The sequence below is a fragment of the Acomys minous genome (genome assembly GCF_964271855.1).
Source record: "Acomys minous genome assembly, chromosome: 16".
Lineage (NCBI taxonomy): Eukaryota > Metazoa > Chordata > Mammalia > Rodentia > Muridae > Acomys > Acomys minous.
This window is the reverse complement of record NC_140498.1, coordinates 9,853,557-9,881,392: the sequence shown is the minus strand read 5'-3', so window position 1 is coordinate 9,881,392 and position 27,836 is coordinate 9,853,557. Positions and strand designations below refer to the sequence as shown.

At 46.1% G+C, this 27,836-nt stretch overlaps 1 protein-coding gene across 4 annotated transcripts in view; it reads left to right on the top strand.

Annotated features, from left to right (window-relative positions):
* The window catches only part of SPECC1 (sperm antigen with calponin homology and coiled-coil domains 1), a 256,505-nt gene that overhangs the window by 26,102 nt on the left and 202,567 nt on the right, over window positions 1–27,836 (top strand). The window contains exon 1 of one of the 4 annotated variants that reach the window (XM_084760865.1): window positions 11,423–11,467. The exons of the other annotated variants lie outside the window; for them this stretch is intronic. The gene's annotated coding sequence lies outside the window, so the exon portion shown is untranslated. Of the gene's footprint in view, window positions 1–11,422; window positions 11,468–27,836 lie in introns of those variants that run through there. 4 annotated transcript variants of the gene reach the window in all.

Sequence of the window (27,836 nt, the reverse complement as noted above, 5' to 3'; positions counted from 1 at the left end):
AACAAAAGGAAAAGACATTTGTGTTAGCATGGGAGTATTCTCCTACCGGTGTCTCCTGACTTAGTGGATTCCTGTACTTTGGTGTATCATTTAGGGATACATAGAAAGGCATGAGTTGGGAACAGAACTCATAGCATGAGAGACAGAGACAGAGAGATCGTGTGTGTGTGTGTGTGTGTGTGTGTGTGTGTGTGTGTGTGTGTGTGTGTGGGCGCGTGCACTTGAGGGCATGTGCCCGTTCATGGGGTTTCTTAGGCTGGCTTACAGGATGTGGTCCGGGTAATACAACAATGGCTGCCTCACCCTGGAGAGGCTGAGACTCTTGTGGTTTCTGAGTCTATGATGCGGGATGCCTCAGCAGTACCGCCCGCCCGCTGAAGGTGTGGGGGATTCCCGGGGAACCGCTGCTCTTCAGTCTGCTTTCGAATCCTGAAGACGCTGCTTCTAGCAGCAGCAAAAGAATGGTGATGCATCCGGAGAGAAGAACTTGCCAGGGACACTGAGGACAAACAGGCAAAAGCCAGTTTCTTCCTTCCACGTCCTGTTATCTGGGCTCCCATCAGAAGGCGCCAACCACACTTAGGGCGGGCCTTCCTGCTTTAGATAATCTGATGAAGAAAACGCCTCACAGCGGTGTCCAGCAGTTTGTATTTTAGTTGATTCTAAACGCAGTCACAACCAAGATTAACCATCAGGTCATTGCTGGCCCATTGTTTGACTTCCAGGCAAAAGTGATCTTACACATGCTAAGAACTGTGTTTTCTTACTCTTTTATATTTTTTGGTTGTGAGCCTAGCCTTTAATTGCTGAGCCATCTCTCTAGCCTTTTTTTTTTTTTTTTTTGGCTCTCTATGTGGCTTATAGACATCATCAAACCACACTGTAGTCTTTTCTGAACTGATACAGCTGAAAACAATGAATTTCAACAAACATGAGCACAAACTAATATGTAAATGCCAGTGAACAAATATCATGATCGCAGCATTGTAGCTCGGCTGTAGATAAATGACCAGCATTTGTAGTATTCTTTTCTTTTTTTTCTTTTTTCTTTTCCTTTTTTTTTTTTTTTTTTTTTTTTTTTTTTTTTTTGGTTTTTCGAGACAGGGTGGACATGCATCGACAACTGTGGCACTGGTCCTTTCCATGAAGAATTTAAAAGTTCTATTTTATCTTTTTCAGTTTCAACACACAAAAACACATAAAAAAAAAAGTTCAAAAATACAGGCCAGGGGTATGATTCAGTGGTTAAGAGCCCTGGGTGCTCTTCCAGCAAACGAGTTTCAATCTGCAGCACCTACACGCTGGTTCACAACCACCCTTAGCTCCTGTTACAGAGGATCCAGCAGCCTTCTGGTCTCAGACATACACACAGTACACAAAAAATGTGTGTGTGTGTGTGTGTGTGTGTGTGTAAAATTAGCATGCATAAATATTTAAAATAAATAAAAGTAATATAAATCTTTTAAAAATCAAATATAGAAACAGTGAAATGTGAAACATCTCCCTCATCACTCTCACTCCACTGACCCCCAAGGGCCACACAGACCAACTCATCAGAGTAGCTGATCCTTCTCTCTCTCTCTCACTCTCTCTCTCTGAGACAGGATCTTACTTTGTAGCCCAAGTTGGTCTGTATGCAGCCCAAGATGTTCAACCTCATGGGAACCCTCATGCCTCAGCCTCCTGAGTGCTAGGTTTATAGTTATGCCCTGGCTTATTCCCCATTTTTGTTAATATTGCTATTTCTTTTTAAAATGTGAAGGCTTTTTGTTTTGTTGATTTGGTTTGGTTTTTTGAGGAAGGGTTTCTCAAAGGGTAGCTCTGGTTTTCCTTGACTCGATTTGTGACCAGGCTGACCTTGAACTCACAGCAATCGGCCTGCCTCTACCTCCCAAGTGCTGGGATTACAGGCGTGCGCCACCACGCCTGGCTCCATACGATAGTTTTAAAGTGTGTTAATGTTTTAGCTCAAGCTTGTTGGCTGTTGGTTAGGCGTGCCTCTGTATGCGTGGTAGCCATTTGTACTTCTTGCTTTTATGTCCTTCGCCTTTTTTCTCTTGGACCATTTGTTTCTTCTTGAGTTAATTTGGGTAATCTATGTTTTCATAGAAAATGACTAGTTTTGCTTGGTTTAAGATCCATGTATATAATTATGCCCTCTTTCTTGTTTCTAACTTGGGTATTTGTTTCCTTCCTTGATTAGATTTGGGGAAGGTCACCTCTTGTTAATCCAGTCAAAGCAGCTTGTCCTCCTATTACTCTCCAAGACTGTCTCTTAAAATCTCATTCTGCTTTGTTAATTACCGCCCGAATCTCTGTTCAGCTCTGCTGCTTTCTGAAATCCCTTTCTGCACATCGACAGATGGGATAGAAGGTTCAAGCCCAGCCGCCACCACTGCCATTCCCTGCTCTTCCTCCAACCCTCCCACCCACCGCCATAAGCACACCTGTAATCCTTGCACTCAAGAGGCTGAGTCAGGGGGTTGATAAGTGGAAGACAGTAAACTGGCCAGCGAGCGAGCACAGGTCATTCAGAGTCAGCTAAGACATGAGCTGTCCAGACCAGAGAAGCTGAGGTGAGACCATTGCCTTTACTGACAATCAGGCTGGCTTTGAAAACAGTGGCTGACCTCCTTATGGAGATGGCTTCAAATGTGGCAAAGCCCCTGGGCAAAATGTCCTCCTTTCTACCACAGACAGAATTCTGCCTAAAAATAGGCAAGTTTGGATGCAGGCAGAGTCAACAGCCAAATGCTGCCAAGATAGGATAAGCAAGTCCTCAATAGTTCCTGCCTCACAAATATGTCTGTCACATATATTGGTCAGAAGGCTGAAGATGATGATCTAGCATTATAGAGAATTTTGGGTGACTATTCAGGCAGCAAACTGTCTCTGTCATCTTCTCATTTTGGAAGCTGCTAACCTGCACTCCCTGTATACCCAGGTAATTAATTTTATTCCTTTTCAAGTCTCTGATGATGATTGAAGACCAGATAGTTTAGTTTTACAATTAAGCTTAGTTGTTTAGAGGTTAAGATGTTTTTGTCTTTTTTAAAATTAATTTATTTAATTTTATTTTAGTGTGAGGGTGTCAGAGCCATTGGAATTAAGATTACAGACAGTTGTGAGCTGCCATGTGGTGGCTGGGAATTGAACCCGGGTCCTTTGGAAGAGCAGACAGTGCTCTTAACCACTGAGCCATCTCTCCAGCCCCAGTTAAGATGATTTTAGGTCTTAGATAGATGTCTTAAGTTGATAATGATGAGATATGATAGATACTGATTTACGTTCAGAATTTTAGATGCACCAAAGGTATTTTCTTCAAGGGTGCCAAATACAAAAAGCCAAAACACTAAGATTGTAACATTTATATAATTCCTGATTGTTTCATGGTTCTTCTTGCTGTAGGTAGGTTATTGTATATATGTGTCATAATATAGATGTATATGTAAAATTATTTAATAAGAAAATTTAAAAAAAGAAAATAATGATTCACTTGTGATAAGAAGCAGATGAGTTTTCCCCTGAGATAAGAAAACCTCAAGGAAGATCGATCTTTCATTTTTGTTTGAAGACCTGAATAAAAATAAAAATAAGCAAATAAAAATAAGTTGGTGGGGGCTGGAGAGATGGCTCAGCAGTTAAGAGCACTGACTGTTCTTCTAGAGGTCCTGAGTTCAATTCCCAGCAACCACATGGTGGCTCACAACCATCTGTAATGTGATCTGATGCCCTCTTCTGGCCTGTGAGTGTATATGCAGGCAGAGCACTATATACATGATAATAAATAAATAAAATCTTTGAACTGGAGAGATGGCTCAGAGGTTAAGAGCATTGGCTGCTCTTCCAAAGGTCCTGAGTTTGGTTCCTAGCAACCACATGGTGGCTCACAACCATCTACATTGAGATCTGGTGCCCTCTTCTGGAATGCAGGTGTACATGTAGGCAAAATACTGTATACCTAAATAAATAAGTCTTAAAAAAAAAAAGTTGGTGATCCCTGCTTGGTGGATTAAAAAAAAAAAATAGGCCGTATTGGTGGAAGGGTAAGATCTTCGAGGCTCATGCTTTAATCCCAGCACTTGAGGGGCAGAGGCAGGTGGATGGCTGTGAGTTCCAGGCCAGCCTGGTCTACAGAATTGAGTTCCAGATGGCCAGGGTGACACAGAGAAAAGAAACAATGTCTACAAACAAACAAACAAACAAACACACACACACACACACAGATCTTTGAGTAGAGTCATCAGGAAGCAGGAGAAGAAAAGAACCAGGAAAGAGGGAGGAGCCAGAGGCTTTAACTCCCTGAGAGCCAAAGAGCCAGGCTCCCTTCAGGGTGGGTATGGTGATGGGGCTTGAGGGCTGAGGATCTTAAGGTCAGGACGTGTGATGTGTGACCACATCCCAGAGTCAGCCTGAGGCTGGGCCATTTTATTTCATACTCTTCCCAAATTCAACATCTGCTTTAGAATTCAAAGAAGTAGCTGGTCTCCTGTTCCAGGCTAGTTAAACAGGCCCGAGTGTGTGTAAGCTGGAAGGGAGCTCAGTGTGAGTGGCAGGAGCAGAGGGTGGGTCCACCTTGGAGCCAAGCTCGTCTCACCCCGTGTAACCTTTGAAGGTTGTGCCACGTGACCTTGGTGCATTCACCTGGCATTACAGGGGTGCTTTTAAAAAAATGCAAGCCTCCCGACACAGCGTGACTTGTCTGTAGACATGCTTCTTGCTCCTAGTCATGCATTTATAGAGAGAGCTTGGCCTACGTGACGAACCTTGTCTCCTGGCTCTTAAGATGCCGGCTTCACTAGCCATCCCTTGCCCGGTGTGCGGTGTTTCCCTCTGTAATTAGCTCTCTCTATGTAATTTTGTACCATGAAATGCGATGCTTTAGAAAATGAAATTAGAGTGGTCTGAAGACATGTTTTGGTTCACGGAGAAGTCAAGTCCCTCTCAGCAGGAACAAGTGTTTGTGGATAGACATTACAGGTCTCACAAAGGGCAGCTTGTATAATTGGATCTTTAAATGCCACCTAAAGTCTCTTGTGTCAAAGGCTCCGAGAGTGACACTGTTAGGTAAGGGGGATCCCAGATGTAGGACCCATTGGGAAGTCTTCTAGTCATCGGGCATGCCTTAGAGCAGGTTAAGGAAGCTTCGGGCTCCTCTGTGGCTTCCTCCACTTTGCGTTCTGGCTGTGGGAACAGTAGCAGTGCTCTACCGTGGCTTGCTGCCTTGTCACGGACTGCGAAGCTGTGGGCCCGCTGACTATGGGCCGAAGCCTCCGGAGGTAAACCTTTCTCCCCTTTAAGTCGATTGTCTCAAGTATTTTGTTACGGTAACAGAAAGTTGGCGAACAAGTGTCGTCCTACACTCTGTGTCAATTTTCAGATCTCCTTTAGTATAGTAGTGTAATCCGCGGTTCTCAACCTGTGGGTCGTGACCCCTTTCACAGGGGTTGCGTATCAGATATCCTGCATAGCAATTCATGACAGTAGGGAAATTACAGTTATGAAGTAGCGACGAAAATAATGATATGGTTTGGGGGTGGGGGAGGGTCAGCACAACACAAGGAACTGTTCTAAAGGGCCGCAGCATGAGGAAGGTTGAGAGCCACTGTCTAACCCACCATCTGTTAGTAAACACTGAGTCTGTTTCCAGCTGGATGAACCCTAGAGACTGAAGGATGTTTTAACCCCTTCCACACTCCTGGGTGTGTGCCCTGCCATCCCATATCATCAGATTCTTCTCCTCTTCCCCCTGCTGTCACACGGACATCACCAGGACACTTTTCCCGACAGTCTTTGTAAAATTAGCCCAACATCTGTTTGACACTCACTCAGAATCACTTTCATTTCTTGACTTTGTCCTAGTTATTTTTAGGGCTGATAAATTTATTTTCCAGCAGCAAAACAGAGCATTTTTTTAAAAAGTTATTTTTTTTTTTCTTTTTCCTTTCTGGGTGAGGATCTATGGAGTTCTTGATCTTTGGCAGTCTGGTAGGTCTCTGAACCTAGCATGGGCGGTGGTTCCTTCAGCTGCAGAGCGCTGGTCTGGGTTTGGCCTCTTGGGTGCTCTCCAGCCTCTGAGGTGCACGGTAGTTGGTAGTCGGTCTCCTCACGCTGAAAAAAAACGATTGCAGTGCTTGCAGAGGCAATCAGCTACTGCTACAATTAAGAAAGCCTTTCTCGGTCTGGTTGAGCTTGCTTTCTGCAGTGTAAGCCATGGAGTTATAGAAATAGCATCTGAGGCTGCTGGGGTACATAAGCAACACCATGCTTAAAAATAAAAAACCCCTGTCTCAAGCAGGGCGTGGTGGTGCAAGCCTAATCCCAGCACTCGGGAAGCTGTGAGTTCGAGGACAGCCTGGTCTACACAGTAAGTCCAGGACAGCCAAGGCTAACACAGAAAGGCCCTCTCTCTCTCTCAGAAAAAAAAAAAACCTGTCTCAAAAAACGGGGAGTGAGGGGTGAGCAATTATGCTCTGTAGATAAAAATTATGTAAAAATTATATAAATAAGTGTTATTTTATAGTGACCTTCCCAAATTGTCAAATATTTACTGTAGTGTAAAAATTTTTTTAAAGCACAAAGAATCTTAAAATTTTCTATCACCTTATTAGTCAGTGAAAATCATTTTTGGTTTTTGTTTTGTTTTGTTTTGTTTTGTTTTGTTTTGTTTTGTTTTTTGGTTTTTCAAGACAGGGTTTCTCTGTGTAGCCTTGGCTGTCCTGGACTCACTTTGTAGACCAGGCTGGCCTCGAACTCACAGCAATCCGCCTGCCTCTGCCTCCTGAGTGCTGAGATTAAAGGCATGTGCCACCACCGCCCAGCCTTGTTTGTTTTGTTGAGACAGGGATTCTCAATGAAGCCCTAGCTGTCCTGGAACTTACTCTGTAGACCACGCTGTCCTTGAATTTGGAGTTTGGTCTGCCTCTCCCTCCCAAGGGCTGGGATTAAACATGTGCACCACCACCTTGGCTGAGAATAATTTTTAATAAATATATATGGGCTCTTACTATTTATGATGTGTATTTTCTAAAAATATATAGTCATTGTTCTATATCACAAAATATTTCCAAAATTACCTTTTAAATTAAGATATAATTCACTTTAAGCTCTACCACACAACAAGGATATATGCTCAACCATGTTCATAGCAGCATTATTCATAATAGCCAGAACTTGGAAACAGCCTAAATGTCCCTCAGTTGAAGAATGGATAAAGAAAATGTGGTACATTTGCACTATGGAATACTACTCAGCTATTAAAAACAAGGAAACTCCGAAATTTGTGGAGAAATGGAGACTAGAAATGATCATAATGAGTGAGTTAACCCAGAAGTGGAAAGACTCACACGGTAGATACTCACTTATAATTGGACTTATAATTGGACACTAACCCAAAAGGCATGTAACATGAAAGTCTTCACTTTACCAGGAGATTGGGATAGATGTGAGGACATCCTACTGAGTGAGACTCTAGGTAAGGACCCCAGAGGGTCCTAGAAACCTACAAGAAGAACATCGTGATGGGACCCAGTAGGGTCTGCTCAAACTATTGCACTAACCAAGGACAATACAATAGTAAACATCAAACCCCTACTCTGACCTACCCAATGGACAGGACATTCTCCAAGTTATGTGGAGAGCAGGGACTGACTCTGACATGAACTCTGGTGCTTCATATTTGACCACCTCCCCTTGGTGGGGAGGTCTGATGGCACTCAAAGAAAGAATAAGCAAGCTACCAAGATGAGACTTGATAGCCTATAGCCATATAGTGTGGGAGGAGGTCCCCTCAGTCTTAGACCTAGGGGAGGTGAATAGGGTGAAAGTGGGAGGGAGGGAGGAACAGGAGGATACAACTGATAGGATAACAATTGAGTTGTAATCTGAATAAATTAATAAAATTTTTAAAAAAGATATAATTCACTTGCCAATTAATTCAGACCTAAAAAAAACCAAAAAACCTTCTTTGTTAGAGCAAGATTTCTGAGTGGTGTCCTATGATGCAGTACAGAGCAGGTCTGTCAGGAATCACATACTGTACACAGACAGGCTTAGGTGACACTCTGCTACTGCTGGAACAGTTCCATTTCTGTGTTGTACGAGGCAGTTTACCACTGTCTGTAACTCCAGGCCTTAAGGATCTGTCGCCCTCTTCTGGCCTCTGTGGGCACTACACACATGATGCACAGACACACTTGCAGGCAAAAAACACCCAGGCACATACAAAAGTAAAATAAACATATTTTTAAAATCTCATTATTCAGAGCACAACTGAGAGGCGTTTCCAAAGCTGATGGCCATCTCCAACCCTTATGTGCCTGCCAGGCTCTGTGCAGCTACGTTGCTGTGTGCAGTGTCCCATCAGGATGAACTCCTGACACAGATTTAGATCTACCCTGCGACCACCTATAGGGAGCCCATAACTGGGGCTTTTTTTTTTTTTTTTTTGAAGCAGGGTCTCTTTATGTAGCCCTGGATATCCTGGAATTTGATATATAGACCTGGCTACCCTGGACCTCACATAGGATGCCTGTCCATTTCCTGTACTTTTTCAAATTTAATTAAAAACATTTATTTATTGTATGTGAGTATGTATATGTGTGTAGGCACATGCACACTAGAGAATAACCTGTGGGGATTGGTTCTCTTCTTTCACTAGGTAGGTTCTGGGAACTGTACGTAGGTTGTCAGGCAAGCATGACTGAATGCTGAGCCACCTTGCTGGCCTCAAACTCACAGCGATCCACCTCTGCCTCCCAAGTGCTGGGATTAAAGGCGTGCACCACCATGCCCAGCTCCATTTTAATTTTTTCAGTGAGGCTTATTTGTTTGGGTTTTGTTTTTTAGGGTTTATCTGTATAGCCCTGGCTGTCCTGGACTTGCTTTGTAGACCAGGCTGGTTTTGAACTCACAGAGATCCACTTGCCTCAGAGTCCTGAGTGCTGGGATTAAAGGCATGTGCCACCACCACGGCCCAGCTTTTCAGTGACACTTTGCAGTTAGCAATGAACACATCTTCTACTTATTTATTTGTAAACACTTGGGTGTTTTTTAATGCACGTATGTATATATTCATGTCATGTGTGAGCAGGTGCACATGGCTTACGCGTGGTGTGTATACATGGGTGTAGAATTCAGAGGACAACTTTGGGTTTTATCCTCAGGAACACCTCTTCAGAGACGGGGGCTCTCATTAGTCCAGAGTTCACCAGTTAGGCTGGGCTAGCTAGCCAGCAAGCCTCCAGGATTCCCCGTCTCTGCCCTTCTGGTGTCAGAATTCTAAGCACGAGCCACCTTGCCTGGCATTTCTGCATTGGCTCAGGGGATCAGACTCGGGTCCTTTTGAGGCGAGCATTTACCATGGCGCTGTTACTGAGAATGGAATTGTTTCCTGGGTGTATTAGGCTTTCTCACTGCAAGCGTATAGAAACAACTGATTCTGTGCCTCAGTCTCGTTTTCTGTGATCTTACTGGGTCCTTCATTAGCCTTCGGGCTGTAGATCTCCTATTCTGTGTCATGCAAGGTCCTGTGATGGCACTGGATGGTCTTACCTTCCTCGTCAGCTCAGTGCCTCTCTTCTCTTCTCTTGCCTAAGTTCCCTGACTACAGGCTCCTGTGCAGTGTCGTATGTATTTGCTTGTGTGAGTTTGTCTGTGAGTGTGTGTGTGTGCGTGTGCGTGTGCGTGTGTGTGTGTGTGTGTGTGTGAGAGAGAGAGAGAGAGAGAGAGCACACATGCTAATGCCATGGGGGGTACGGGGTGGAAATCAGAAGAGGATGCTGTAGATTTGGTTCTTTCCTTCCACCTTTGTGTGTGCCCTGGGGATCCAACTGAGGTGCCTGTCAAGCCTGGGTGGCAAGCACCTCTCTTGGGTGACACATTTTGACCCCAGCCCTTCTGGTCCTCTGGTTTTCCTAGCTGCCACAGGACCAGAGCTGCTTGGCTCTGCCATGTACTGTCTGCTGTACCACAGGACCAGAAACAATGAGCCTAAGGATCTACGGACCCCTGAAGCTCTGAGCCAACAAAACCTTTCCTCTTTTAATTTGACGGAAAGCGGGCTAGCACATTCACTGAAGGTAGGGGGCAAAGTATCGTTTCTGACCGTTGCATAAGGTAATTCACCTGGACATCCCGCAATGTGACCAATTAGACTTTTAATTGTTTTACTCATTGTTGTCTGTAATCAAAGTTACCCTAATCACAGTTGTTCACACAGCTCTGCGTACATATTCGTTATTTTTGTCCTGTCTGTGACAAGATTCCTGATAGAAGTGGCATAAAGGAGGAAGGGCCTGAGTTAGCTCATCCTCTGAGAGGGTCTTAGTTCATCAGAGGGGCGGGGCATGCAGTAGGAGGAGCTCATAGCTGCTTCTCCATATGGTAAAGACCAGGGGTTAGAGAACGCTCCAGCTGGAACCAGAATCCAGTATAAACGTTCAAGGATGCACCTGCAGTCACTCTAGTCAGGCTCCACAGCATCCCAAAGCGTCAGCTGGGGACCAAAGCATCAGCTGGGGACCATGTCCTCAAACACGGGCACCTGTGGAGGATGCCTCACACTGAGATGGTAGCAGGGTTCCCTTGTGACAGACTGTGTCACAGCCTGCCTTTGCACCAGTGAACAACTGAACCAAAGGCCGTGCGCGCATGTATATTTGTCCCATCTTGTCAGTGGCTTTTACATTTTATTTATAGTGGATTCTGCCTCATTTTCCAAGTCTGCTTTCTTGGTGTTCACTGTCACAGACTTTGCTGCACGTGTCTCTTACACAGGTAGCAGCTAGTGGTCATGGGGGCTTGCTGAGTCTGCAGAGAGGCAGAGGGGCACACAAGCCAGCTTTTATGAGATCATTTGGGGTGCTTTCTAAATTAAAAATTAAGCATGAACGTATTTATTTCGGGTAAAAAAAGACATCACAACACATTTGTGAAGGCCCTGTGGTTACCAGGCCTCTTAGATCTTTCTGTTGGCTCCCAAGAGCAGCCTGCTTTGAAGAACTTCCTGGTTCCTGACTTCCTGTCAACCTAGAACTCTCTGGCCAGCAGCTCTCATGGGGGCCCTGAGGCTGAAGGGCAGGGTGGCTTTTTCTTTTGCTCAGATATCTCAGGGTATTTGTGCTTGCCCCTGTGGGTTGAAGAAGTTCCCTTTTATTCCTAGCCAGGCGACATCTTTACCTCTTTAATTATTGGAAAAGTCTTAGTCTAAATGAATTACTTCGGACCCAGTCAGAGAGAAATTTGATTTTTGCATCATGTGTGTAATGTGAACTTTTAAGTGTGGGGGTGAGGAAGGGAGGGAGAGAGAGAGAGAGAGGAGAGGGAGAGGCATGGGGAGCAGGGCCCGCCTGCTTCCTGAGCAGGCCTTGCCCAATGTGGTTTTCCTCTCAGGCAGCAAACTGGCTCAGAATAGTGCAGCGGCTGCACTGGGTGAGGCCAGCAGCTCCCAGGAGGCGCGAGAAGTACAGTAAGTACAAAGCTGGTTATTATTTAAGACTGCGGTGAAAAAGCTTAGGAGATGGCTCTGTCTGGGGAAGAGGTCCGGCTGTGCCTGTGGACCTGATGGCACTCGCACAGTGACGGAGCCATCTTCTGCAGTGTGTGGACTACAGCAGCTGACATCGCACGCCTGCTTTGGGGCTGAACGTGCATTTAACACTCACATACTATCTTGGGGGGAAAACAATCCTCTTTTCCCCGTCATGCAAAGTCAGGATGATTCATGCTGAAGTTACTGAATAAGCTTTGCCGAGAAGCCTTCTCCTTGGATGCCAGTTGCTATAGATGCAGAGCACTCTCCTCATAAGTAAGATGACTAGACCGGCTTGGTGTCTTCTTTTGGATAAGGGTAGAAGTCTAAAGTTCTGTGGAGAAAAACCTCTAGCTAGAGGGGTTCTTGGCCTATGGAAGGCTCTAGAGTCTTTTTCTTCCTTGGGAGGAACATCAGCATCCTTGCATCTAGCAGAGGAACAGATTCTGTTCCAGTGCACAACATTGGGACCAAACTTTGTTCGCGTGTCTGAAATTAGATACTAAAGAAATCCCAGATGGCGAAATTTTAAAGTAATGACAGGACGACGGTCGTGGCTTTTCTAGGAAGCTGTGTGCTCCGTGGTTTCTTCTGTGACCGTCTTCCGAGACTCTGCAGAAGGCTGTTGATATCTTAATATATTTTCCAAAGGAGTCTGAATTTCTATTCTTGGTGTCTAGTGTTTTCTGGGGATGCAGCTTGGGCTTTGATTTCCTTTTCCGGTCCACTCGAACATTTTTATTGGAATGATTTTAGCTCAGTAAAGCAGGGAGTTCATATTGTAAGTTACAAAATGCGCCTTCCCTTTCAGCAGGCAAAGGTGGTGAGGATGTGTTTCTGCAGCCTGTGCTGGAATGCTCATCCAGGTGGCTCCTTTTGTCCCAGTACAGCTCAGTCTCTAGACTCCTGGGGTCCCTTCTAGAGTAGCCGGCCTCTGCTTTCTCCCACCTTCCGTTCGCCAAGTGCACTGTCAAGTGCCCTCTAGACAGAGGCCCCTAAAGGTGCAAAGTGAGCCACACTCGGCTTTCATTTAAATCTCCGGAATTGGGAATGAACTCTTGCATGTAAACTATCTTTCTTTTCTTTGTTTGTTTGTTTGTTTTTTGAGGCAGGGTTTCTCTGTGTAGCCTTGGCTGTCCTTGACTCACTTTGTAGACCAGGCTGGCCTCAAACTTACAGCGATCCACCTGCCTTTGCCTCCCGAGTGCTAGGATTAAAGGCGTGAGCCACCGTGCCCGGCTATTTATGTTTTTTTCAAGACTGTTCTCGAACTCGATCTGTAGACTAGGTTAAACTTTTTAGGTTAAAAAAAAAAAAAAAAGCCAGGTATGGTGACTCACGCCTTTAATCCTAGCATTCAGGATAGAGAGGCAGGTAGATCACTGAGTTCTAGACCAGCTAGGGCTACCCAGGGAGACTCTGATTAATTAATTGAAAATAAAAAACTAAAAATTAGGTTTCTTTGTTTCTCCTCTCTGTTTCTCCTCCCTCCCACGCTCCTTCCCACTCTCCTCCTCCCTCTCGCCCTCCCACTTTCCCTCCCTCCCTTCTTTTCTTCCTCCCTTTATTTATTTATTGTTTGCATTATAAATAATACTTCACTGACTTTCTTTAGTCAAAGAATGTTTCCCACGTTTATGTGTTATATCTCTGAATTTGCCAGTGTGGGATCACTGGGTCAGGGGGCGTTCATTGGCCCCGTATGTCACAGGGCCTGAACACAGAGCCTGCCGTGCTGTACCCCCGAGCTGCCCCAGGCTTGGTGTAAGCCTTCCAGTGGTGCCTGGCACGTGCTTCTGGGTTGCTTCCTACCCACTGTGTGAGAGCATTCTGTTTTAATTTTATCTGTTTGCCACCATGGGGATGACAAGGAGCGAGAGACAGAACACCTTCGTTTGCACAGGCTTGTTTTGTCTGTTTTAAGATCTTGCACCCATCTTGTTGCTGCTGATTTTCATGGGGTCTAATATATGTAACGGTTTATTGTGGATATCAACTTGGTTTGACTGAGGTGAGGGCGTTTCCACAGACGCTTCAGACTTAACCAATGACAGATTCAGAGCTGAGGAGAGCTTGCTTTGGTGGGAAGGAGTGGAGCTGGAGGACTACAGCCCTGAGGTGTGTCTTGCTCAGTCCCCTTCCTGTTGCCCTTCCTCTGGTTCCTTCAAGAGAGGAGCAGCCCCTCCCCTGTCCCCCCAACCTAGTCATGGACTGAAACTTTCAAAGAGAAAGAGACCCTGACTTCCTGTTTCTCACCATCCCCTTTGGTTCCTCTGTGTGTAGCCTTGACTGTCCTGGACTCCCTTTGTAGACCAGGCTGGGCTGGAATTCACAGCGATCCACAGGGTTACCCCTGCCTCTGCCTCGAGTGCTGGGATTAAAGGCGTGTGCCACCACACCGGCTCCTGAGGCTGTTTCAGCATTCCGTTACAACATAATGCCTGTTGGGTTTTTGCCAGTTACTTTCCCCAGCTCATTGTTAACCTTCTAAAGGTTGTTCATGGATCTGGAAAGAATGCCAAGTGGGTAAGAGCACTTTTTACCCCTCCTGAGGGTGATTCGGCACCCAGCATACACTCCAGATAGTTCACAAGAGCTAGGAACGGCAATTCTGACACGTTTGCCTTCATCAGGCCTCCAAAGGCACCAACCAGCATTCACCCACCGACCCACATATGCATAATTAAAATAAACAAATCATATCAATTACTAGTCTATTTTTATCACAAGAATATACATCTTAGGTGCAGCAGATAGATATGATTCTGTAGAAAGATAAAGTAAAGTAGATAAGGTCTTCAAAAACCTCAGAGATATACAGAATATGGCATTTTAAAATGTTTTTATTATTTTAAAGATTCATTGACAATGAGACAGGTCAACTCCTGGCAACATCCAGCCTACCTGAAAGAGGATGATGCCCATCAAAGAACCTCCTTATGGAGATGGCTTCAAATGTGGCAAACAAGCCACTGGGCAAAAGGTCCACATTTCTACCACAGACAGAATTCTGCCTTTAAAAAAGGCAAGTTTGGATGCAGGCAGAGTCGACAGCCAAACTCTGCCAAGACAGGGCAAGCAAATCGTCAATAGTTCCTGCCTCACAAATGATGCTCCAATGTTACAGAGAGTTTTGAGTGACTGCTCAGGTAGCAAACTGTCTCTGTCTCTGTCATTTTCTCATTTGCAAAGCTGTTAACCTGTACTCCCTTTATACTCAGATAATTAATTTTATTCCTTCTCAAGTCTCTGACGGGGTTGAAGACCAGATAGTTTAGTTTTACAATTATGCTTAGTTGTTTTAGGGGTCTATTTGTTTTAGATGTTTTTAGGTCTAGATAGACGTTTTAAGCTGATAATGATTTGATAGATATTGACATGATAGATACTGATTTGCATTCAGAATTTTAGATGCACCAAGATAGGAAAGATGTTTTCTTCAAGGCTGCCAAATACAAATAGCCAAAACACTAAGAATGTAACATTTATATAATTCCTGATTGTTTCATGGTTCTTCTTGCTGTAGGTAGTTTATTGTATATATGTACACTAATATACATGTTGTATATGTAAAAAAAAAATAAAAAAATTTTAAAAAACTAAAATAACACAAATCTTTTTTTTTAATAACACAAATCTTATAAATTGAATTTGATACAAGACCCTGGATTTAATTCCTAAAACCCCTAAAATAAATAGTAAATAAATAAAATGAAAATGAATTATTGGGAAAGCATGTGGCCATTCAGTCATTTTTTTCCACAGTTGAATCTGTTTTTGCTTTTTCTGAGCCTTCTCTTTTAAAGGATTCATTTCCTTCTAGCATTTACTCTGCTGGATGATGAGGAAGATAGATTTAAGCTGACATTTAGAAATAATCCTAAACTGTTTTGCAAATATCACTTATAAGTAACCCCATGCTCTCTGATGTATTTTTAAAGATTTCTGTGTGGGTGTACATGTGTATATGTGCTGGGTGTATGTGAGTGCAGCACCTGCAAGAGGCCAGAAAAGGGTGTTGTATCCCCTGACGCTGGAGTTAGAGGTGGTGGCAAGTTGCCTGATGTGGGCGCTGGGGGCTGAAATGGCATCGTCTGTAGTAGCAGGAAGCACTGTCTCCGGCTCCACTTTTTAATATTTCATAATGTCTTTTGTTCTTTTCCTTTCCTTTCCTTCCTTTCTCTTTCCTTTTCTTTTTCTTTTTCTTTTTATTTTTTTGTTTTGTTTTGTTTTGTTTTTTGTTTTTGTTCTCCTTTTTTCAAGACAGGGTTTCTCTGTGTAGCCCTGGCTGTCCTAGAACTTGCTTTGTAGATCAGGCTGGCCCTGAACTCCAGAGATCCTCTTGCCTCTGCCTCCCAAGTTCTGGGATTTCATAAGGATATAGGATAATCTGGTGTGTGTGTGTGTGTGTGTGTGTGTGTGTGTGTGTGTGTGTGTGTGTGTGTGTGATGTATTTCTGTCTTATTAGCACACTGTGGCAACTTAGGAAGAGTGCAATGTATAAAAACTGTGTCAAAATAAGAAACTAAATAAGGTAGTTTTGGAGGTAAAGAAATAAAAACTAGGGCTGGAGAGATGGCTCAGCGGTTAAGAGCATTGACTGCTCATCCAGAGGTCATGAGTTCAATTCCCAGCAACCACATGGTGGCTCACAACCATCTATAATGAGATCTGATACTCTCCTCTGGCCTGCAGGTGTACATGCAGGCAGAGCTCTGTATACATAATAATAAATAAAAACTATATTTTTAAACATGCACATATGTATATACACAGAAAGTGTCTTCTGTATGTAGATGTGTAGAGAGTTTGAAATATATGTTTTTGTAAGCATAAATGTGATATATATATATATATATGTTATATAATCAAATATATAGTCCTTTTAGCTTAAGAAAACCTTTTATCAGCCAGGCATGGTGGTTTTAATCCCAGCACTCAGGAGGCAGAGGCAGGTGGATCGCTGTGAGTTTAAGACCTGCCTGGTGTACAGATTGAGTTCAGGACAGCCAGAATAACACAGAGAAACCGTGTCTCGATAAAAACCAAAACAAAAAACCTTTTATGCAATCTAGAAACCTAGAGACACTGCACGTTAGGAACTGCTGCACCGTAGAGGCAAGTTAGTGGCTGGTGGAGAAAAGTGTGTGGGACACACTTGCTACAAAGATGTTACGTAATGAAGAGTTCCCACATATTAGAAAAAATAAGCAAGAAAAACAAAGTTTATAAATAGGTGATTTCCAAAAGAAATACAGGAGGCCCATAAATACATGATGTTCAGTCTCATAGTCACCGTGAGTGTGCACAGTCAGTGCAATGCAACGCCATTTGCCAAAACAGCGACAACATGAACAATACCAATGACAAGAACGTGTGGACATGAACATTAGTGATCACATTTACCAGGAACAGAAATTAGAAGTGCTTTTGACTGACAACATTAACTAAATATATCAAGATGTAAAACACAAAATATATGAAAAATACAAAAATATATCAAAATGTAAAATATGGTTTAGCTGAGAAAATACCATGGTGGCACAGGCCTTTAATGCCAGCACTCTGGAGCAGGGGCAGGCAGTTCTCTGAGTTCAAGGGCAGCCTAGTCTACACAGTGAGTTCCAGACCAGTCATGGGCTATATAGTGGGGCCTGTCTCAAAAGGAAAAAGATGAGGCCATACATCCTGTGTAGTTTTGCATGAGTATGAGCACACAGGTTTTTGTGCACAGGTTCACACCAATCAGGTATTTTCCTCAGTTGCAACAGGATCTGCCCTTGCAGCATTTGGAGCTAACTGGTTTGGATGGCCCAGAGAGCCAGCAAGCAGCCGAGATAGTCATGTCTCCCCCTCCCCAGCACCAGGATTCCGGGCACTTGCCGCCACGCCTGGGAGCTGGGCTGTAAACTGACGCTTGTACGATGAGCGCTTTACCAACTGGGCATCTTCGCAGCCCCAGACTGTACATTTTTGTAAGGATAGTTGGCGTGATAAAGTTATGTTTAAATTCTTACTGTTGTGTTAAGAAACGTCATTATTTTTATATATACATAAGAATTCATTTTTTTAAAATGCCCTAGATGTGCGATACCAAGCTACGTGTGGTGTTACCTCCAAAGAGGATTAGACAGGGCAGGACAAGGCCACTTTCTCTTCGGAGTGGATATACTTCGGTGTTGGAATTTCTTTATGAGTCTGTATTTGTATATTTATGTAACATAGATAGTCAGGAAATTTCTCAGATGCACGGGGGAGAAGATTCTGGGGGACAGGAATGCCAGATGTAGATGCCTGGAGTTGGGAAAGCAGATGACAGATTCTTAACAGCATTTGGGAGGCAGCGGAAGCCTGAACCAGGCTAGAGAAGAAGAAGCAGGGAACTCAACACTGAGTGCTGGAGGACAAGTTGCTGCAGTGATGCGTGCTGGCCTCTTGCCTGCTCTGCCCTGCTCCCAGGCTTAATGTGCTAACGGCCCGCCTAGCTCAGCGGCACCCTTTTCTTATCTCTTTGTATAAAAGCTGCCGCCTGAGGCCCACAATAACCCTTCATCCAGTTCCTTAATGTTTCCTGCTGCTCTTACAGAAGATGGGACACCAGGCACTTTATATATAAAACAACAGTTCTCAGCTCTTAGTTTTGGAGGCAAAAGTACAAGATGTGCAGCCCCATGCGTCCAGCCTCTGCGGAGGGCGACCTGGCAGTCGACAGCATGGTAGCTGGCCTCATGGAGGGAGCTGGTGCAAGAGCGTTCTGTTTATAACCATCTACTCCTGCCTCAACTAACAGTCCCAGGAATGCTGCTTCTGCAGGGCCACCTCCAGCTACCTGGGCATCTCCCATCACCTGAGCACCTCCTTCAAATTTACTTTAAAATTCATTCCTTCCTTCTTTCTCTCCCTCCCTCCCCTTCCTTCCTTCCTTTGGCTTTTTTTTTTTTTTAAGACAGGGTCTCACTGTGTAGTCTTGGCTGGCCTGGAACTCACTTTGTAGACCAGGCTGTCCTTGAACTCACATAGATCCCCCTGCCTCTGCTTCCCTAGTGTTAGGATTAAAGCCCTAGCCTCCAGCCAGCCTTAATTCTTAAACAAACAAACAAATTGTATTGAGTCCAGTTTGTGCCGTTTATGCACTCCAGTGTGGGGCTGTTTACCAGAGCGTAGTCAACCTACCAGAATCTGTACCCTTAAAGATAACTGAGTGTCCTTCCCTCAGAACTCATCAGCTGACTATGTGACTGCCCACCGGGGTGGGTTATGCACCCCGCCCCTCATGCTGGAGTGTTGACTGCAGGTCTAGTGCAGGCAACCACAGCTGCTATGAACTCATGTGTTCAGCCAGCGGTCCTGCCACATCCCGAAGATGCTGCCCTGTTTCGCCTTCTCCAATCCCTGGCTCTCACCCCGCCTCTTCTATGCTGATCCCATTTATGGATGAGCACTCCCCTGGCGTCTAGTCTCTACATTTAGATCAGCTGGGAGCTTCTGCGCTAAAGGTTATCCACCACACAGAGAAACTTCTCTGATGAGGTCTGAGAGCTGCACTGGCAGGCCGTGCTTCTTAAAGGCTCCCCTACCTCAATGCCGTCATCCTGGGGGCCAAGCTTCCAGCACACAGACCCTTTAGAGGATGCGTGCAAACTGTAGCGTCTGGTCAAATTCCCAGCAGACACCAGTTCCTAGTCTGCACCAGGCAGCATCTTGCCCCGAGGAGATAAGAATGTGTCTAGGCCATGATGAAGAAGGGACATATACACGCTGAAGAGACCTATCAGTGACTGAGTGTTGCTATGGAGTCACCCTGGGGCCTCTGAGTGGAAGAGTTGCAGAGGAGGGGTCCTAGGGATATTAAGCCAGGAGGGACACAAAGCTGTGGCTACTCTGGGAAGCGCCTGCGCCTTTGTTGGGGACTCTCCTTGGCCAACACTCAGTCTCTTTTTGCCTCATGCTAATTCCATCACTCTTGGGGTCTTCCTGTGCCATCTTTTCATCTGCTCCCACCCCAACATTTCTTCTCTGGGACTGCAGAATATAGTCATTAATTTCTCTTCTCACGGTTGCTGCCACTGCCAGCCACCAGGAGCTTCTGCAGTCCCCTTAAACCAGCTTATATTATTAACAGACGGAAACACCAAATTACTGTGTGAGAAACAAGGAGAGTGAACCGAAGCCAAACGTAACAATTAAAATTTGAACCGCCCTGTTGGGAAGGGGAGAGGCGGGGTGGGTTCGGCCACAGAGACTGCTGTTTATAGGGAGGAAGGAAGGGGTGAGGGTGAGACTTGAAAGAAAGCTGCCAGGGCGATAGAGAGAGACTTGGGGACGGCTATTAATTCTGGGTAACTCTGAGAGTGCATGAGGTTAGTCATGGGGAGCAAGGGTCCCCAGAGGAAGCTCTGTATGGAAGCCATACCTGGTTGCTGCGGTAACAATCTCCTCTTGAGAACCGGGAGGGCCCGAAATAGGCAGCTCTGCTTCAGAAAAATGATGAGTGGCCTTTCCTTCCTCCCCTAGGGGGAAAACAGGCCGGGGAGCTGAGGTGGGAGGGAAGGAGGGTTATAGGCTGGGCTCTTGGGAGGTGCTCCGAGGTTATAAGTGTCCACTGAGTCCAGCATTGTAAGGACCTTTGGCGTACTCAGGTCCCGAGGTGCTGTGGTCACTCTCCTTTCCTAATGAGGAAACGAGACTCCTGGCTCTGTGTGCTACTGGGACCTTGTGGAGAATAACCCTGCGTGAGGAGACTCCCAACCTGCCTGTGCTGCTGCGTGATGGTCTTGTAGACCATCTGTGAGGAGGGCTGTCATCCCCCTGGCAGGACCAGGACCGCTGAGGTGGTGAGCACGGCCCTCCTGAGTCTCACCTGCTTGCTTCCCTCCCCCTGCTTTGGTGTTTCCTTCCCTAATGCTGTTATTCCTCACCACCACAGAGGAGGTCACCCTTTCCCTCCTGACTTGGGTGTGTCCCTTCCTGTGTAAGCTCTTCCCTTTTTTTTTGACAATCTGTATTTTCTGTTCCCTATGTTGGACCATGAGCCCAGGTAGGAGGGGTGGGACTGATTTTGCCTGTCCTTGTGCCCTGATGCCTGCTACAGTGCCTGAGGTACGTGAGGTAGTCCCAGCACGCTTGTTAAACAGGTGAGAGAAGGAAGCTGCTGTGGTGGTCGTCTAGGGCCCGGCCTTTCATCTCCCACTGTAGCACTCGGGAGGCAGAGGCAGTAGAATCTCTGAGTTCCAGGCCAGCCTGGTCTACAGAGTGTGTTCCAGGACAGCCAAGGCTACACAGAGAAACCCTGTCTCAAAAACAAAAGCAACAACAATAAAAACCCAGATATGTTAGTTGCTGAAGCACTTGTTTACATTTTAACCATGTTTTCTTGAAGTGTGCATGCTGCTGTTATTGTTGTGGCATTTATTTCTTTATTTGTTTATTTCTTTTGGATTGAGTCTCATGAGATCTTCGCAAACCTAAAAGACCTTTGCAGGGTTTGGCTCTGTGCCTTTTAGTTTCTTGGCAGCATCTTTTGAAGAGCAGAAGCTTGTATCTGATGAACTCCAACCTGTGAAGGTTTTGGTTTTAGTTTTGGTATTTTGACACAGGATCTTATGTAGCCCAGGCTGATCTCACTGTGTGGCCACTGTAACCTTGGACACCTGTCCTCCTTGTCTTCCCCTCTCGGGCACTAGGTGGGTCCTAGATTTTATTTCACCAGTCATGCATATGACCAAAGGAATCTTTGTCTAACCCATGGTCACAAAGATTTCCCCCTGTTCTTTCAGATATTTTCTGGTCTAGATTTCAAGTTTTAGTCTGTGATCCATTTTTAAAATGTATTTCGGAGAAGAAGTCCAGGTTCGGGCAGGCTGTACCACTAATGAGGTGGCCCCTCCAGAGCATCTGGGCTGTGGACAGGGACCTTCCTGAGGTGAGAGAAGGGCCGGGGAGCTTGGGCACAGGGCAATGTTAGGACCTGTCTAAGGACTGTTCCCCCAGAGAAGAGAGTTAGGAAGAAAGGTCACAGGAGGGGTAGCCTGTTGTTCTAAGGTTTAAGTGGCCTTAGGGAAGCCTGGAGTCTGAGTGCTGGTGTCCCTGCAACAGCTGTGCTTGGGGTCTGTGTGCCAGGAGGCTGGCACAAGTGGACAGAAAGGAGCCAGGGCCCCCTATGGAACACTCGGTGTCTCCCACTCTGAAATAAGGAAGAGCTGGGTGGCTTCAGGACAGACCCATTGACGCTGAGGTGTGACTCTGTCATAGCAAGCCCACCAGCAGGAAGCAGGGCTGTTACATAACTGTTGGTGTCCCACCCTTCTGACGCTATACTTGCTGACCTTGTGGAATTCACCTTTGAGGACTGTGCAAGGAGTGGGTCACAATCAGGTAATCTGAGGAGCAGGAGACAGAATTGTCCCTCGGTGTGTGGGTTTTACGTGTATTTAAAACACAACCTGAGAAGCACTGGCTGCTGAGATGGGGCATATTGCGGGCGCGGAATACATTACCGTGCAAAGCACAGCAGTTGCTTTCATTAGCCAGCTGGCACTCCAGGAAGATAGCTAAAGCCTGTGGGCTAGAAGAAAAGAAATTCAGGAATGTGGGAACAAAAAAGAAATAGCTGTGTCACCGATTTCACTTAATCCCGCAACAATAAAGAAATCCACGACTCCCAGTGCTGTGAGGAGTGGCAGCCACCCACAGCCCTGTGCGTGTGTGAGGGCTGGACTTTTACTATTCACGGGTGGGGGGGGGTGGGGGGGGTGGGTGTCCTCGGACACTCAGGGCACCATGGTGACAATGTAGCTGTGAATGAGGTCCCGGAATTTTCCATTTCTGTGTAGGCTCCAGCTATATTCGGCCTCCCCTTGCTGTTCAAGGATGATCCCAGGAGCGGTGTTAATTACTACACAGGCGCCACGTGGCTTTTGTTCCCAGCCAGCACACTTCCCTGGGGTGGCTGCTGTCTTTGTGGCCACTGCACCCAAGGTCTCCGCTGTTCCCAGTCCTGCCGGCACTCCACAGCTTTGGGGACCACGGATGGGAACCCATTCCCTGGCACGTTACCTCTACCAAGATCCTTTTTAGCTTCAAGGTGTTGGAGCCGAGTTGTCAAGGAGTCCCAGAAGGCATGGGGAAGCGCAGTCGGAGAGCGTTGACTCTCCTGAGGAAATAGCTTTCAGTGTCTTCAACCCAGTCCCTACCTCCCTTTCTAATCCTAGACAGAGAGTGCTCCTAAGAAGCCTTGCAGCCTCACACAGACAGCTGACAGACTCCTTGACACCGGGGCCTCAGCATTCCAAGTGTGTGTGTGTGGAGGGGGGGATTCAATTGAGACCTTTTATGCTGAGCTGCTCAAGCTTATAGGCTGTTATGCTGAATACAGAAATGCCATTGAAGATTCGTCTCCACCTGATGGGAGGCCTTCAGGAATGTGTCAGAGACTGCAGGACTCTGAGGCGTCATGTCAAAGAAACGGTCATCCCGGAGTAGGTAGGCAAGGGGAGCTGGAGACCAGTCCTGAGTTCTGAGGTTTGCTACGCTTAGCAGCTACTTTATTCGGTCCCATCTCCTCTCCTGATACACCTACCACTGCATGAGTTTGCACGTGTGAATACACACGCACAGAGCCAGCAACCAAGCGATCGTGGGCCTTTGTTCTGCGAGCCCCGTCCTTGGCATTCTCAGCCTGCATTTGCTGTGAGATAAGGATGAGTCGTGAGGGTAGCAGAACTGAGCATGCATCTTCAAGGGGAAGAGACGTGATCACGGTTCAAGTGCCAGGCTAAATGAGCCATTTGAGGATGTCTCATCATGTGACCCGTGGAGCACGTTCCCTCCGTGATGACAAATCGACACCAGCTATCTGAATCTGAAGCTGGTTGTAGCTGGGTATAGTGGCACACACCTACAATCCCAGCATTCCAGAGGCAGGAAGACATCTATCTACCCTCTGTCAGGAATACATCTATCTGCCCTCTATCTGTCATCTATGCATCTGCCTACTAACTACCTGCTTGCCTGACTGCCTGTGCCTATCTGTCTATCTGTCTGTCTGTCTGTCTGTCTGTCTATCTATCTATCTATCCATCTATCTAAAGACAGTCTTACCGTGTAACCCGACTAGCATGAAATTCACTGATGTTTCCCTGCCTCTGCCTCCTTAGTGCTGGGAATAAAGGCATGGGCCCCCACGCCCTGGGAAGATAGTGGTTTTGAGGTCAGCCTGGGATAGTGTGACCCTGTCCCAAACAACAACGTGGTGTGAGTGTGGTTGTGGATGGGACACCTCTATAGTGTCCGGCTTCCTTGAATCGGGAGTGCAGTCGCGATGATTTTTGTGAGCTTTCTTGTGACCTTCATTCGCAGTATATCCAGCATGAGGCAGGCATGTGATGTGAGGGCTGCCCTGTTATGGGTCTGTGGAAGCGGTGTTGATTTCTCTGCTGATGTCTTCCTGTGGTCAGAGAGGCAGTGGGTGTATGATGCGGTGGCACTCTGTGAAGTCAGCCGCTATCGAAGTCCGCAGAGCTTCTGATCCTCGTCCTGCATTTCTGGAGTGCGACAGCAACTGGAGCTTTGCAGGAGGCAGGTGAGGCCTGGCTGGCTGGCCTTTTTGAGGATACCAAACTGTGTTCTAGTCATGCTAAATATGAGACTGTTGTTATTCCAGAACACATCCAGCTAGCATGTTGCAGACACATGCTAAGAGTCCACTATGAGGGGAAACATTTCATCCTTAAAGTTCTTTTTCCTTTCTTCCTGTTTCCAGTAGTCCTGAATGTTAGATTTTATTCCATGGAGTCTGAAGGTACCCAAGTATACAATTTCTTTCTTTCTTTCTTTCTTTTTTTTTTTTTTTTTTTTTTTTTGAGACAGAGTTTCTCTATGTAGCCTTGGCTGTCCTGGTCTTGCTTTGTAGACCAGGCTGGCCTCGAACTCACAGCGATCCGCCTGCCTCTGCCTCCCGAGTGCTGGGATTAAAGGCTTGCGCCACCACGCCAGGCCCAAGTATACAATTTCAAGTGGAAAAATAAGGGCCAGGAATCAGGTATTTGAAGTTTTTCTGTTTTCATTTATGTGTTAATTTTCAATATAAATGCAGGATGTAAAGCATTAATGCAAGTTAGAATGTTTCAGTGAATGCATTTCAACAATTCAACTTTGTAACAATTATAAATAAACCTGTTAATCATTTCTGGACAATGTCAGCATTAAATTTTGAATTAAAAAATAAATTTCTTCAATTTTTTTTCTTTTCTTTCTTTTTTTCTCTTTCTTTCGTTTTGTGTGTGTGTGTGTGTGTGTGTGTGTGTGTGTGTGTGTGTGTGTGTGTGCGTGTGTTTTGAGATAGGGTTTCTCTTTGTAGCCTTGGCTGTCCTAGACTCACTTTGTAGACCAGGCTGGCCTCGAACTCATAGCAATCCACCTGCCTCTGCCTCCTGAGTGCTGGGATTAAAGGCACATGCCACCATGCCCAGCCAGTTTTTTCTTTTCTTTTCTTTTTCTTTCTTTCTTTCTTTCTTTCTTTCTTTCTTTCTTTCTTTTGAGATAGGATCTACCTATGTAATTCTAGCTGTACTGAAACTCACGATGTAGACCTGGCTGGCCTTGAACTCACAGAGATCCACCTGCCTCTGCCTCCCAAGTGCAGGGATGAAAGGCTTGCATTACCATGCCTGGCTATAAGTAAATTTCTTACTGATTTCCCCCCAAAAGAAAAGAATATAGTGGATGTGGTCATGGAGGTGGCATTGCCCCTCATAGGTGGGGGCTTTTGTCATATTGTCACGGAGGATCTTCATTCAGCTGTGCAGTGGGCAGTTTTCCCCCTCCCCCATGAGTGTCAGTAGGTCAGGTGTATGTGGAGGGCACAGAGGCTTTTCTGGGTGGGAGGGGCAGTGTGGTGCGAAGTCCTTGCGTTGCTTCTAGAGGAAATACCACAACATGAGACAGAACTGGCCTGCAGCCTTAGAAGCTGTGCCTCTCATCACAGCCTACACAAGGGTCTCAGGAACAAAGAAAAGTATGAATGAAAGATAATAGTGCCCAGACTGGAATCTTTGAATTATTGGTTCTGTAAAACTTAGGTTACCAGCAGTTACCACTTTTGGAAGCATCTGCTCATATGAATTAATTTGTTATATTCTTATGAAGACATCTGGTTACGACCACCACAAACTGGGCCAACAGGGTTGCTCAGAAGGCAGGTACCCCCCCCCCCCAGCCAAGCCTGGGAACCCAACTTCAGTCCCTGGGATCCATATGGTAAGAGAAGAGACTAGATTTCTGCAAGTTGTCCCCTGACCCCCACATGCTCACTGTGACATGTTCTTAACACACACAGCAGATAAAATTATAATTTTAAAAAGAACTTTTAAAACCCCACAAACCCGTGAATCATTGTTGAAATGATATGGGTAATTTTTAGAGATTTGGCATCAATAACTTAAGGAACTATCTTCCTTAAGTTCCCCCCCCCCCCACCTCCGCAGAGACAGAGTTTCTCTGTGTAACCTTGGCTGTCCTGGAACTCTATTTGTAGACCAGGCTGGCCTTAAACTCACAAGAGATCCACCTGTCTTCACCTCCCAAGTACTGGGATTAAAGGCGTGCACCAACACCGCCCGACTTAAGTATTTTTATTAAGTGTGCTTATCTCTGTGTCGTGGAGGTGGTTCAGACTTTGGTACACTTGTGGAGGTCAAAGGTGGAAGGTGTCCTTACCCTCTGAGCCGTCTTGCCACTACGAGGTAATGAAATTAAGTTCCATGACGTAATGATTGTGTATCTTACTGCTGGTGATGGTGCCAGAGCACCCAATATTTTGAGCACTGGGGGGTCTTGTTCTGAGAGCAGTTTGGTGCCCTTTTCTGAACGATGTCTTTTCTGGGTGCCTTTCCTGAGGAAGTCCTTTCTTCTTTCAGAAGAGGCTTGCTGGTGTTTCTACTTCCGCTTTGTACTAACCTATTGATTCTGCACCGACTTAGTGACTCCCTCCCGTTGCAGGGCTCGATGCTGGGGTCCGTGTGCCTTCTGAGAGTGTGAGAACTGAGTGGGGCAAGAGCAGGGAACACTCCCCTGCATGTCCTCTTTCAGCCCGTGATTGTGTGGCCCCATTCCTTTTGGGTCCGCAGCAACCCAGCCCAGCATGGTAGGAGCACGTTGCGTAGGGAACTGTCCATTTATAGAGTCCAGGAATCAAAGAGAGAGGAAGGAGGGAGGGGCTGAAGACCCAGTATCTCCAACAAGGGCATGTTCCCAGTGACTCGGTGTTCCAGAAAGGTTTTACCATGTCCCAGTAGGAACACAGGCTGGAGACCAAGCTGTCAGCACACAGACCTTCCATGTGCACCCATAACCAGAGAATTAACACCATGTGATGGGGTGGGGGTGGGGACACAGTGAGAGGTGAACAATGACAGGTAATGGATGACAGCAGGACTCCTGGTCTGTTGTCAAAAGCTTTGAAGAAATAAACTGGGGGGGGGGGGTCTGTCAGCTGGGAGGGAGAACTAATCTAAAGCCTCTTAAACAGAGATGGGGCCCCGGGATGAGCAGTCTGCACGTGAGCATCTGGGGGACATTCACACAGAGAAAATACCAGGCACAGGGGGAGCAGCAGGCACAGAGTTCACTTGGACAGAGCAGAAGTCTCAAGGAGCGGAAGCAACTTGTTTGCCTGGAGTGGAGGGAGCAGGGGTTAGCACTGGCGCCAAGGGGAGAGCTGAACACTGCCTGACACCTTGGGGGTCATGGCACCGGGCTTGGCTTTTTATTCCAAATGTAGTAAGTGAGAGGCTGGCATGTTTTGTGTAGGATGCCCCACAATGTAATTTGTGGTGTGTGTGTTTCTTTGCTTGGGCTTGAACCCAGGGTCTTCGGTGTATAAGGTAAGCACACACTCTACTGCTGAACAACAGCATTCCCCTGCCCCTCCCCCGCCCCCCTGTGAGCTAGGCTAGGTTTCCCATTACTGTGACAAACAATCAAATAGAATACGCTGGGTAATTTGTCAATTTGACAAAGGCTAGAGTCATCTGAGAGGAGAGAACCTCAAATGAAAAAGTGTCTCTATAAGACTGAGCTTCAGGGCGGGGCATGGTGGCGCACACCTTTAATCCCAGCACTTGGGAGGTAGAGGCAGGTAGAGTTCAAGGCCAGCCTGGCCTACAAAATGAGAAACTTTGTCTTGTAAAACCGGGGGAGGGGTGGGGGTGGCGGGGTAGGGGGGAGACATTGAGCTTCAGGCAAGCCTGTAGGGCATTTTCTTAATTGGTGGTTGATGTAGGAGGGCCCAGCCTATGGTAGGTGGGGC